The sequence below is a fragment of the Conger conger genome, chromosome 1 (genome assembly GCF_963514075.1).
Source record: "Conger conger chromosome 1, fConCon1.1, whole genome shotgun sequence".
Lineage (NCBI taxonomy): Eukaryota > Metazoa > Chordata > Actinopteri > Anguilliformes > Congridae > Conger > Conger conger.
The window spans coordinates 74,235,353-74,248,600 of NC_083760.1; the positions used below are offsets into that span (position 1 = coordinate 74,235,353).

The window sequence follows — 13,248 nt, forward strand, 5'->3', positions numbered from 1 at the left end:
TCGTCTCTGACGCTGTCATTCACATATCAGCTACTCTTTTAAAGATAGTTATTCTCCTCTAATGCAGCCATCTCCATGAGGCCTGCAAAAGCATCTCCTTTGATTGCGGAGTCTAAATGCAGCCCCTTCAAATCCGTCACTGCCTCCCAATGGCACCATCTCAACAGAAAAACACAAACACAAATCAGCCAAGAACTGCTGGACTGCTGGGAAGGCAACTGCGGAAAACAACTCTCGCCTCTGAAACCTGAATGAATTATCCCTGGAACAAGTCTACTTAAAAAGGAAATCACAGCATATCCACACTGTAATACAACCATATTCACACTGTAATGTAACCTTAACAAGACCACACAGGAGCAGCTTTATGAATGTTCGGATTCAAACGGAGTTAACCAAACCTAAACCACAGAAATGTTAAACCCCGCAATAGTCTTTTCCAGTCATCATGCCTCATAATATTTCATATTCCAGGACATCATCGAAGAAAGTTTTTCAGGAAAACGACTCATTTACCAACTGGCTAGAGAAGTGACTGCGGGGATGGTAATTTGAATGGAGCGTGGCTCAGGTCCCGTCCTGCAGGGTAAATGTTGGGGATGCCGCCCACGTCTACGCCACGGCCGAAGGGAGCGGACAGTGGCGGTATTCAGAGCGCTAATGTGAGGGGTGAACAGAGGTGCCCACAGAGATGCCCAGCTGGCACGACGGCGCCCCCGTGCCACAATGGCACTCTCATGGGAGACTGACCCGGCCCACAATGCCTCATTGAGAGCCGGGCGTGTGATGACGTCACGTGTGCATTTACACAAAAACAGCGCCGGACACTGGGAAACGGGAACAAGAGCGGCCATTAACAGGCTGACCAAAACCCTCCCCACGGAGAACACTGACACAAGCCCGCAGTCCTAGTCATTTCACAGGCCACAAACACCTTAATCCTCCAGCGTCGGGTTCCCCTGTGATTCACTTCAGTAAATCCCCACAATAAGCCACACTTTGTGCAATGTTTGCCTACTCGCACAAACAAAGCAACGCGTTGCTAAAGTCAGATCACTGGTACAGGAGGAAATTGCATCAATTACATCCAGGGAACCATTAGTCCTATGAGTCAGTGGACCTTAAACAGAAGATCCTAAGTAATGACAATAAACTACGCTAAAACAGCGACTGTTCTAAACACGTTCCCTATTTAAAACAAATACTACGAATGTTTTGTCACACAAAGTCAAAGACAAGGTTTTTTTTTGTTTGTGGAAATTTAACATTGGTTTAACACACAAAGGTCAGTCCAAAGCAAGAAAGAAAAAAAACAGCCAGACTGAAATCTGAGCCCTTTTAGAACTACACTGTCCATTTCAATCATGAGCAGCAAGGAGCACAACACACAATTCTATATTTGGCTCAGACCTTTCGAAATGCTCCTTGAGCATTATGCGTCATTGAACTGGCAAAAGAGCATTTTCAATATGGAGCAGGTAAGATTAACTGTCTGCGTCCTATGAATTGGCCACATAAGATCACTGCATACTCACGGCAGGATAACCTTTTAATGTTGCCTCATTCATCATAATAATACCAAAACAAAGGCATCTCCCAGGGCTAAAACAAATCCACATACCCACTACAGTTATTACACAACAACAACAAACATCAGATAATGTGGGCTCAATTACACAAATGTCAGAAATACTCCTGATGGTCAACGATGAGATTGAGCCTCCGACATCACAGAAATCACAAGCCCGGCACATGTACCCAGTGGATTCACGAGAGTCAGCCTCATACACCAGAGCCAGGGCCTCGGTTACGGGGAGTCCAGCCCCAAGTCAGCTCTGGTCTCAAGGAGTCCAGCCCCAGGTCAGCTCTGGACTCAGGGGGTTCAGGGCCTCGGTCAAGGGGAGTCCAGCCCCAGGTCAGCTCTGGTCATGGGGAGTCCAGCCCCAGGTCAGCTCTGGTCACAGGGCCTCAGTCACGGGAGTCCAGCCCCAGGTCAGCTCTGGTCTCAGGGCCTCGGTCACGAGGAGTCCAGCCGCAGGTCAGCTCTGGTCTCAGGGCCTCGGTCACGAGGAGTCCAGCCCCAGGTCAGCTCTGGTCTCAGGGCCTCGGTCACGAGGAGTCCAGCCCCAGGTCAGCTCTGGTCTCAGGGCCTCGGTCACGGGGAGTCCAGCCCCAGGTCAGCTCTGGTCTCAGGGCCTCGGTCACGGGGAGTCCAGCCCCAGGTCAGCTCTGGTCTCAGGGCCTCGGTCACGAGGAGTCCAGCCCCAGGTCAGCTCACGTCAGGGCTCATGTCCCTGCGGCTGTGCTGAAGTGCGGCTGGTGTTTGGTGGGACACGTGGCTCCGGTGTCTCTGACCGTCAGCGCTCCGGAGAAAGGCCTATTTCCAGTGGCAGGGCTATTTAAAGGCGGTGCAGAAATACTCCTCAGTGATAAAGCCAGGGCCAGGCTGGCTTCACGCACAGGAGCTACAGCAGCGGCCAGCCAGGCTATATTACAATTTAAGCTAATGGACCTGATCAATGTTTACATTCTCTGAATGACTTCATTTACTCTTGCAGCCTTTTGCAATTTTACAGACGGTTACAGAAACCAATGGAGCAGAGACACAACACAGGCCAGAAAGAGTTCTTAATCTACAAGAGCCGGTGGGTAGAGCCTACAGAATGAGATCAGAACAGCTGGAGTGAATAAAACTCTGTGTCTCCAATGACATCACAGAGAAAACAAAAAATATACACTGCTCTACTTGCAGGGCAGTCAAAGGACCTGCAGGGTCATTCACACCAATATACATAAGCAGTCTGAAGATCGTATCTACAAAAGCCTGCCAAAAACCGCCCCGAGACTTCCAGGGTTTGTTAGGCAGCAATGAACAACTTCCCTCCAAACTAGGAATGGGATCGGTGCACAAAAGCAGTTCCTATGTTGATACTTTGGAGCCCTTAGTCTAACACTGCACTCACTGGATCACTATTTGGCAGGCCCTGGAGGACAGCAGCACGGTGTAGTGTTTCAGGCACGGCACACGTGGTCAGGGGGCTGGAGCGAGGCAGTACATTTTCATTATCTGTGCAAGAAGCCAGGTACACACACGGTTATTCTAAAGATAAAGCACAGACCCCCCGGTCAAGGGCAACTGCAGGGAAAATGGGCCAACTGTAAGATAAAAAACCTTTCCTAAGTTTTCACATGTAGGGGAGAGAAGAATGGGGCCTATGGGGCTTGTTGTGTTCACCTGCTCCAGGCAGTAGAGCAGACAGCGATGCAGTGCTGCACTCTTTAGCTGCAGAGACGGGAAAGCCGCTGAAACCTGAGGAGGGGGTGGATAAAAAAAATAAAAAAAACTGACCACAAAACACTGCCCTTCATTTCTGACCCTGTGGGTGATACTGCTTAACCGTGTGTGAGTGTGTGTGCGTGCGTGCGTGTGTTTGTCTGTGTGTGTGTGCGTCTCTGTACGTTTGCTTATGTGGGCCCATTTGTTTCTCAGCGTGCCCATGATCCTCAAACGGAGAAAACGCAGCCGACCAAAGGGAAGAGAAGAGGGACTACATGGATGGATGACGGGGGGAAAGACGAGAGGGAGAAAGTGAGATGGAGAGAGGAGAGAACAGGAGAGTGGTTTATTTTGAGCAGTCGCCAGGTTTGATAGAGCAAACGGACGTGTGGTCATAGCAGGACGCTGGATAAGAATATTCCCTGAGTTGGGGGGGGGGGGGGGATCTCTCAATGCATGCATTAGGATGTGTGCCTGCATGTGTGTCAACGTATGCATGCATGTTCATGTATAGTCCCCTCCAAATGTATTGGAACAGCAAGGTCAATTCCTTTGTTTTTATTAGACACTGAAGACAATTGAGTCTGAGGTCAAAAGATGTACATGAGATGACAGATCTGTATCTCAGCTTGCTTTTATTTCCTGGCATTTTCATCCAGATTTGTTAAACAACTTAGAACATATCATCATTTGTATCAGACCACCCAATTTTAAGGTGAGCGAAAGTATTGGAACATGTGGCTGACAGGTGTTTCTTGTTTTCCAGATGTGTCCTGTTAGATTGACTGGTGAAACAATAAATGGTCCTGAATGTATACTCTTGGTTTTAGCCTTGGGTTTTGCCTGTGAAGACTATTTGTGTTAGAAAACCAACAAGAAGACCAGAGAGCTGTCTTTGGGAGAAAAGAAAGCCATTTTGAAGAGCGGAAAAGCATTGAGGATAGCTTCTCCAACAACTTGGAATGTCCTGAAAAAGAAATAAACCACTGGCGTACTGAGCAACAGACACTGAACAGGTCTACCGAGGAAAACAACAGCAGTTGATGACAGCAACACTGTAGGAGCTGTAAAGAAAACCCCCAAAACATCAGCCAGTGACATCACAAACAATCTCCACAAACAAAGGGGTGAAGGTATCTCAATCATCAGTTCAGTAGTAAGAATCGAAAGCCGAGATTTCAATTGGCAAAGTACAGAGATGAGCCACAAAAGTGCGGGAACAAAGTTTTATGGACTGATGAGACCAAGATGAACCACAACTAAAGTGATGGAAAGGCCAAAGTGTGGAGAAAGAAGAGACTTGCTCATGATCCAAACCATACCAGCTCATCTGTGAAGCACGGTGGAGGAAGTGTCTTGGGCTTGCATGGCAGCTTCTGGAGTGTGCTCACTAAAATATATTGATGATGTAATTATAGAAGCAGATGAATTCATTAGAAAAACATTCTGTCTGCCAAGTTATGGAGAAATCACCCAAAACGCACTGCCAACACAACAAAGGACTTCATTATGGAGAAAAAGATTTTAGATTGAAGGGAAAAATCCCCTGAAACAAACAACTGAAAGAGGCTGCAATAAAAGCCTGGAAAAGCATCACAAAAGAAGAATGCTAAAGTTTGGTAATGTCAATGGGTCGCAGGCTTGATGCAGTTATTGCAAGATAGGGATATGCTACCAAATATTAAGTGTCACTTTGGGTGGTCTGAAACCAAAGGCGTCATCCAGTAACACAGCTTCTAACGCATGGGTTTGGCATCCAAGCAAGAGCTCTCAGCTTTTAAATATGCACTCTCTCTGAGCGCACTGTAAGGCCAGTTGAGCTCCAGAGGACCACATATAGAGACTCAATATAAGAGCTGAATGCAAAATAAGGCAGATGGTGACAAAGAATCTTAATAATTGGCTGTTTGCTAGTTAGGCTTGCCGGGGGCGTGAGATCTGGTTAGCAATTCAGAGGAATCATACCCAGGAACCCAGCAGCAGATCTGTGCTCCGTGTGTGGTGACGGAGCTCCATCTGTACAAGGCACTCAGAGAGAGTGCATATTTAAAAGCTGAGAGCCCTTGCTTGGATGCCAAACCCATGCGTTAGAAGCTGTGTTACTGGATGACGGCTCTGAGGTAAAAGCATTCTCAGATCTGCTCCTCAGAGGCCTCTGCGTGCTAGAAATGCACTAATAACCAAACCCTAATAAATAGCCCTACATTCTCTGAGCGCCCTGGGACAGAGGCTATTATACTGAATGGCAGAAAAGACAGGCAGGTTTCAGCGCTGCCTACTTTAAGCAGACACCGGCAAATTCAAGAAATAAAGTGCAATTTCAGGCCTGGGGCGCATTACATCCTGTAAGGTTATTCTCAAAGAAACACTGTTGGGTCTAGCTTCCACACACCAGACTTTAACTATGATGAAATAACTGACCTCTGGAAAGCGAATATAGCATTGCTGTTAAACAGTATAGGGGGGAGATACAGTATATGGCTGTTCAAGTATGATCAAATACAGTATATGGCTGTTCAAGTATGATCAAATGTTTTGACGATGAAATAAAGGGAGAATGGTGTGCAGGTGCATATTGAATGGAATTTACATCAGAGGAAGTGCAAAGAGGTTAACTTTATTAATGACATGTGGCCAGGATGGATTAACCCACACCGATCCAAACAGCCACAATGTTTAATGAAAATAGAGACTGGGAGGAGCAGGTATTTTATAAAAAAGAAACATTTAGTCGCTTACGTCCTAGCAGAAATTTGGCCCAATGAGCAAGAACAATAAATGGACACATACCTATGCCAACTGCACAAAACATAAAATTAATGGTCACGGTAAACTCTCTGGTGCTATAATCAGCAGCACAAATACTATTATCACGGTCAACATCATGAGGCAAACATAAAGGTACCGTAATCAATGGTGTACTCAACAGCAGAGCACAACATACCACAGATATGCAGCCTAGCCTATGTGGAGAGGAAAACAATGATGTTATATAACAGCAAAAGCACAGAGAGAAGCATGATGCCACAGGGAGAATATAGGATGATGAGGGCACACACTGTGTTGAGGGCTGACACAGTGTAGAGGGCTGGCTGACACAGTGTATAGAGGGCTGGCTGACACAGTGTATAGAGGGCTGGCTGACACAGTGTATAGAGGGCTGGCTGACACAGTGTATAGAGGGCTGGCTGACACAGTGTATAGAGGGCACACGCAGTGTAAAGAGGGCACACGCAGTGTATAGAGGGCACACGCAGTGTATAGAGGGCACACGCAGTGTATAGAGGGCACACGCTGTGTATAGAGGCCACACGCAGTGTAAAGAGGGCACACGCAGTGTATAGAGGGCACACGCAGTGTAAAGAGGGCACACACTGTGTTGAGGGCACACACAGTGTTGAGGGCACACACTGTGTTGAGGGCACACACAGTGTTGAGGGCACACACTGTGTTGAGGGCGCACACTGTGTTGAGGGCGCACACTGTGTTGGGGGCGCACACACAGTGTTGAGGGCACACACAGTGTTGAGGGCACACACAGTGTTGAGGGCACACACAGTGTTGAGGGCACACACAGTGTTGAGGGCACACACAGTGTTGAGGGCACACACAGTGTTGAGGGCACACACAGTGTTGAGGGCACACACAGTGTTGAGGGCACACACAGTGTTGAGGGCACACACAGTGTTGAGGGCACACACAGTGTTGAGGGCACACACAGTGTTGAGGGCACACACAGTGTTGAGGGCACACAGTGTTGAGGGCACACAGTGTTGAGGGCACACAGTGTTGAGGGCACACAGTGTTGAGGGCACACACAGTGTTGAGGGCACACACAGTGTTGATGCGGTCACCCAGTTACTGAAGGTGAGAGAGGAGAGTCTCCATCCCCACTCACCCCCCTCAGTCTGCACCTGGAATCAGCGCTCACCCCAGCAGAGAGAGGAGCCCAGTCCCACAGTATCAGATCTTCCATCTGCACGCCCACTTCCTCATCTGGGGTATTTATGGCTTAGATTCGCCTTCTTTTTAGCAGCTCACAGCTGGCTAAGCAGTTTCGCTGAGTGATACATAAAGCAGTTCCTCATAGTCCTCTCAGCTGGTGAGGGTCAGGAACAGCTGGGGAAAGGGGAGGACCTGGAGCGCAGGCTAGCCTGGGTGAGTCTTCACACCAGGGAGGAGGCTCCCTTCCACAGCCAGGTCAGGGGTCAACTGGCCTTCAATACTGAGTCAATATCACCACAATATCAATCACCATCCAGCAGCAGAGCTCGTCTAATCAAACAGGCCTTTCTATTGAAGTTGCACATTAACCCTTCCCTTTGCTCACATATGCACGCGTGTTATGGATGTGATGTTTTAACTTGTGGAAGAACCTATGCAGTTGTAAGTCGCGTTGGATTAAAAGCGTCTGCCAAATGACAAAAATGTAAATGTAAAATGTGTTACCCAAGATAATTGTGGTGTCCCTTATCACACTCAGCACAAGATCAATTTTTAAATTCCTATTAGCTGAATAACACCACCTCTATTCAAACAAGACCAGGTGCTGATATTAAACATGAAACACTTAAACAAAGCCTTTTTGATAAATATATTAAACATAATGCCACCATGGGATGTGAATGAATATTTTGATTTTGTATCATCATCTTCTTTTAGAAAAAAAGAAAAAAGTAATTAAACAATACAAGTGAAAAAAGCCATTTATCCTGAACTGGAAAACTGCATTACCTTGAAGTGTCCTCATTATCATGACTGTGCCATCATAATATTTTGAAACTAAACCATATAATGGCAACAATGTTGTTAAAAGGTCGACTTCATTTTAATCGATTTAGAGCACAACAAACCCAAAGGAAAATACTGCAGTTTATTTTGACAGGGCCAGTCGCTAGGAAGCTGCCACTGGGATCAGCACCTAAACACACACACAGCCATCTGTCATCATTACAACTAAAATAAACTCTTTGCTGCCCTGTTTTTCTGAGGATGAGAAAAAGAACACTGAATAAACTTATCTTCCCTACAAAATATTCTAGAGAACACCAAACAAAAAACTAAAAAACATGCAAAAACTTGAGTGCAGGCTAGCAGTCAGAACTAAGTCAAATAAGTAAACTGTGCCTGCATCCTTTCAGTATGGCCAATTCCAAAAGAAACAAGCCCACAGATTGAACATTTTCACTGACATCGACCAAATCCACTGTCAATGTGAATATCCGTCAGTCAGATAAGAATTTACTCAACCTGTGTCCATTCATTGGGCCAATGAAACTCCATTCTTCATCAAACATAATTCCCAACAAGACTGGACATGCTGCAGCACCACAGCTGTAATCCTGATCGTGTAAGAAAAGAGAGCCAGTCAACTCGTCTGTGACAAAGACCACAGCGACAATTTAGAAATAGAAGTCAATAAACCCAATATAAACCCTCTTTAATGTTAGCATATCTGGTTAAGCACCATGGAGGCCCTCCCATCTGAGCCTGAGGAGCTCCCATTATTCAATTATTCACAATTGTTCAATTAACTGTCAAAAGCGTTCATTAATTAAGAGTTTAGATCGGGAAATCAACATTGCTATGGAGCAGCTGGCTAGAATCACAGTGGTTGTAAATGCCTTCGAGAGATGCCCAATCAGTGGGTTATCCTTAACTGCTAGCTTATCAAGAGCAAGGGCACATCAACAGGGCTGTTCAAAGAAGCAATTAATTAAATAAGGGTAGTGGAGTTTAGCCCAGATCCTGAAGTGCAACACTGGAAGTACGCTGGATTTCTTCCTTTTTTAATTCCATGAAATAATCAAACATCCATGCATACATAGCCAGTCTTTCAAACCTTAGCAGCTCAGTTACTAGGTGCGCAGGTTACAGTAGATTAAGTGAAATTGGAAGCAAATACCCTGCACAGGATGCATTTGTCTGAGACCGTAGATGGGGAAACGCACGCTTCAGTCATGAGAGGCCCTGTCTGAGCTGACACTACGAGCTGGACCGCTGCACAGCTGCATACTATAACAGTCTGACATAAGGTCCTTCCCCCCCTGGAATTGGATTACAACTCCTGGGATTCACTTCCCTGCGCACCATAGTGTGGTATTCGTCACATATTGTTTCTATAATGCCGTTGTGTTATTTATCCCCCACACAAGAAATGGCAATCTCATCTTTCACATCCAGAGAAGATTGTTAGATTACCCGAGTGTGTCCGACTCTCACGCCTCGCCAGCTCAGAATGAAGGGTCGCAGACGGCACCCGAGTCACCGGCCCCATACATTTCCCTCGCGTCAGCAGAACAGCGCTCCAGGGCCAAAAGCCACTTCCAATAACCACACTAAAGCAAGGCCATTCCTTCAGGGCTTTTAGATTCATTTTAATAACCCCAAGAGATATTCCCTTGAACCATTCACTTTCAGTTATCTTTAACCAGGTACATAGTTGAAGGCTGAATATTTTGAAAATGTAATTTTATGCACAAATATCCACTGAAGAATTTTACAGCAGACACAAACTATACACTTTCCGTTCTGGTTCCTCAGTGGTGGAATGACTTGCCAACCACTGTCAAGGACAGCAGAATTCCTCCCCATATTTCAACGCAGACTAAAAACACACCTTTTCAAACAGTACCTTAGTCCTCCCTCTGATTTCCTACCCCCCTTCTGATATCCCTCTTGTCCAACCCTAACCCTAAATGATAATTAAATTTTTTTAACTGATGTGTATAGAGAGTGGACACAGTCATATGATGACTGTTGTCTTTTTGTTTAGAACAGCTCTTCATGCGTGCTTTACTCGTTACGGATTTAATGCTTTTAACCTGTGGAAGAACTTATGCACTTATAAATCGCTTTGGATTAAAAGCATCTGCCAAATTACAAAAATTTAAATGCCAACAATGTAAATTAATGTTTTAAATATGCACAGTTCACATTTTACTTGGGGTAATGTAGTACTGTTCTGTGCATGGAGCACGCTAGTGGTAAGTGAAGGGTGCCTGACATGGGTAAGGAGGGGCTTCACCGCTCAGCCTTCTGGAGGTGTTAGGGCCGAACCCAACAAAACACCAATGAAGGACGGCGCCCACTCGACCCCTATGAAATGCTCTCATTAGCACCCTGTTGGTGGTGGACAAAGTGTTGATCATTGCCTGCTTATTTGGTTGGTAGGAGTCATGTTAGATCAGGAACATCTGAGCTGGGCCTTTATGCACCGCCCCCTAATTATAATCACAAGGAAATTAGCATCATATCCCGTGTAATGTAAAACTGGACTCATTTTCTCATCAAATAACACCAAAAACAAACAGAATGTGAACTAAAACAGACTGTTTACATGACATTTATGAAGATCTAAATGAAAATGGCTTATAAAATAGGTAAGAATATTTCATTAGAAGATTTACAAAAAAATATAGAAAAATACAGGCTTAAATAGTGATATTCGTGATGGAGATGAGGATGCCCTGTTCAGCTGAATTTTCTCTTTGTACTAACTAAAGGAGAACTGGTAAAGATCCCAAGAATGCACAGAGCTTGCCTATCACATACAAGTCCTCTCTTATCTTGATGTTTATGTTAAACACCAAGATATTAGTACAAAACCAAATAAAGGGGTATATAACTCTCTAGAGGATATTAATGCACCTATTTTAACCCCTCGTTTATTTATTACTAAGCAGTGGTGTTTAATTCAATCAAAAGTTCAATCAAAACAATTAAGACAGGAACAGCGACTGACTGAGGAAAAAGGCCAGCAAATACAGTGTCTCAGCAGGACAAATGTCAAGGGGTGTGTAGGGTTACCGAGTCACGAGTTATTTTGTTTCTTTTTCAAAAATATCAATGACCGGAAGAACACATTATATTTTTGTAATCGAGTGTTAAATTACAATGACCTGCCATAAACGCGTTGCGCGGAGACACGCGGTGAACAACGACGTCGGCGCTTGGTTAGCTGACGTTATAGTTACTTTAACAAAAGGCAAGCTACATTTACTTTTGTTGGTTCACATCCAATAAACAAGCTATCCTTCCTACATGTTGCTTTTTTTTTTTTTTATTAAACGGAAAAGTAGCGTGAATTATTTTCCAAACAATTCATTCCAAATTTCCATTTTAAATGGTACGTACTGGGTCATCTGTTCATAAAAACAGCAGCTATGTAGGTTAAACTACGGTATTGATCCGAATTAAAGAAGCATCTCACATTTGCATAGGGATCGAACATACAGATAAATTGGCTACGGGGCTTTTTAAAGCATTAACAGCATAACGTTTGTCTGTATTTAGCCATACCTGCCCCAATTGAAACCCAATGTGCAAGCTACCAACATCTCCTTTTATATTAATCTGAACATATTCTAAGCAAGAACGCCATGCAGCCCACGCTTGTTAGATGAACATGTTTCCTCAAAGCGCAATTTTATGGGACCCGTTAATTACGGACCTAGCTCACTGATAGCACTAGCATTGCAAAAAACGCATGTAATTCTACCCACGCGTATGCGCGCTTAGGTGCATTCCATTAGCTAGCTAGTAACGTTTTGCGAATTAACTTCAAGCACGTGTGCAGTCCGACAATGTAAAATATTGATAGCTACCGAACAATAACATTCACAAAAAATAAGCAAAGCTAAATAGATACATGCCGATATTTAGATTTTTTCCACGTTTGTCAATTGATTTCTGCATGTAAATATTAGTAAATATAACACTAACGCTACTCTAGTTATAAAGTTGTTATTTTGTATTAGCCTAAATTAATAAAGCGATCTCGTATTGGAACCTGGTTAGCTAGAGAGCTAACATTACAGGTAAAATACCCGCTGTACTCATTTGATATTAGCAAGAGCTAGGCAGCTAGCTAGAAGTGTGAGGATGGTATGCCAGCTAGCTAACTAGCTAACTTAGCCAAGTAGCGTAACGCTGCTCGTCAAATTAGCGATTTCTGTAACGATAGCGGTTCAACAAACCCTACTTTCCTCGGCTGAGCGCTGCTAGCGAAGTAGCTTAGCAATAACATTGCAAATGAAATGGGATATTGCTACGAGCTACCGAACTGTATTGCACTGTATACAGACGACAACACATGAACTGGCTTCTGATAAACATATTTTGACAAACGTCTTACCACGTAATCCTTGCTGGCAGCTTCGGTGGCGCTCTGTAAATATCATTTCTCTAACGGGTTAGGTCATGTTGAAGTATGTTACATCCATATCCAACTGCGTCTTCGTTACCACTAGAATCTATTCCTTCAATTCTAGGATGCAGGGGGACTAGACTGGTCGGTCGATCGTAGCTAAGTTGGGAGGGGTCATGGGCCTCCGTCTGCCGACCATAGAGGGTTGAGCAAAAGTATCTCGATGACTACATCCAACGTTTACTCGGTGGCCAATTAGCTGGACTGCCTACGTCAAATAAAATGACACATAGTGCGGTGCTTCACAGCAAACACTGACTACTGTCGGTGTGGATGAGCTTTACAGTAATGTCAGAAAAATACACTAAGAGCTATGCAGTGTATATAGGATTTCTATAAGGGGAACGTGATCACATTTGTCAAAGTGAAATATAAATTTAGGTTTATGAATTAGCGGCACGGATGGTGCAGTGTATAGCACTGCCGCCTCACAGCAAGGAGGTCCTGGCAAAGACATGCAGGTTTGGCTGATTTCCTCCGGGTACTCCGGTTTCCTCCCACAGTCCAAAGACATGCAGGTTAGGCTGATTGGAGTCTAAATTGCCCATAGGTATGAGTGTGTGAGTGAATGGTGTGCGTGTGCGCGCCCTGTGATGGACTGGCAACCTGTCCAGGGTGTATTCCTGCCTTTCGCCCAATGTATGCTGGGATCGGCTCCAGCCCCCTGCGACCCTCTTCATGATAAGCGGGTTCAGATAATGGATGGATGGATGGATGGATGGGTTTTTGAATTACCAGTGTATCGGACTTTGTTTTAAAATGA

The 13,248-nt window shown here is 44.9% G+C and overlaps 1 protein-coding gene across 3 annotated transcripts in view; it reads right to left on the reverse strand.

The window, feature by feature from the left end:
* The window catches only part of LOC133122676 (DENN domain-containing protein 4B-like), a 41,245-nt gene extending 28,602 nt beyond the window's left edge, over positions 1-12,643 (reverse strand). The window contains exons 1-2 of one of the 3 annotated variants that reach the window (XM_061232790.1): positions 12,414-12,643; positions 3,236-3,310 (exon numbers count right to left, since the gene is read on the reverse strand). The gene's annotated coding sequence lies outside the window, so the exon portion shown is untranslated. Of the gene's footprint in view, positions 1-1,758; positions 2,068-3,235; positions 3,311-12,413 lie in introns of those variants that run through there. The other 2 variants (XM_061232782.1, XM_061232799.1) reach the window with 2 other exon arrangements.
* Positions 12,644-13,248: the final 605 nt, after the last annotated feature.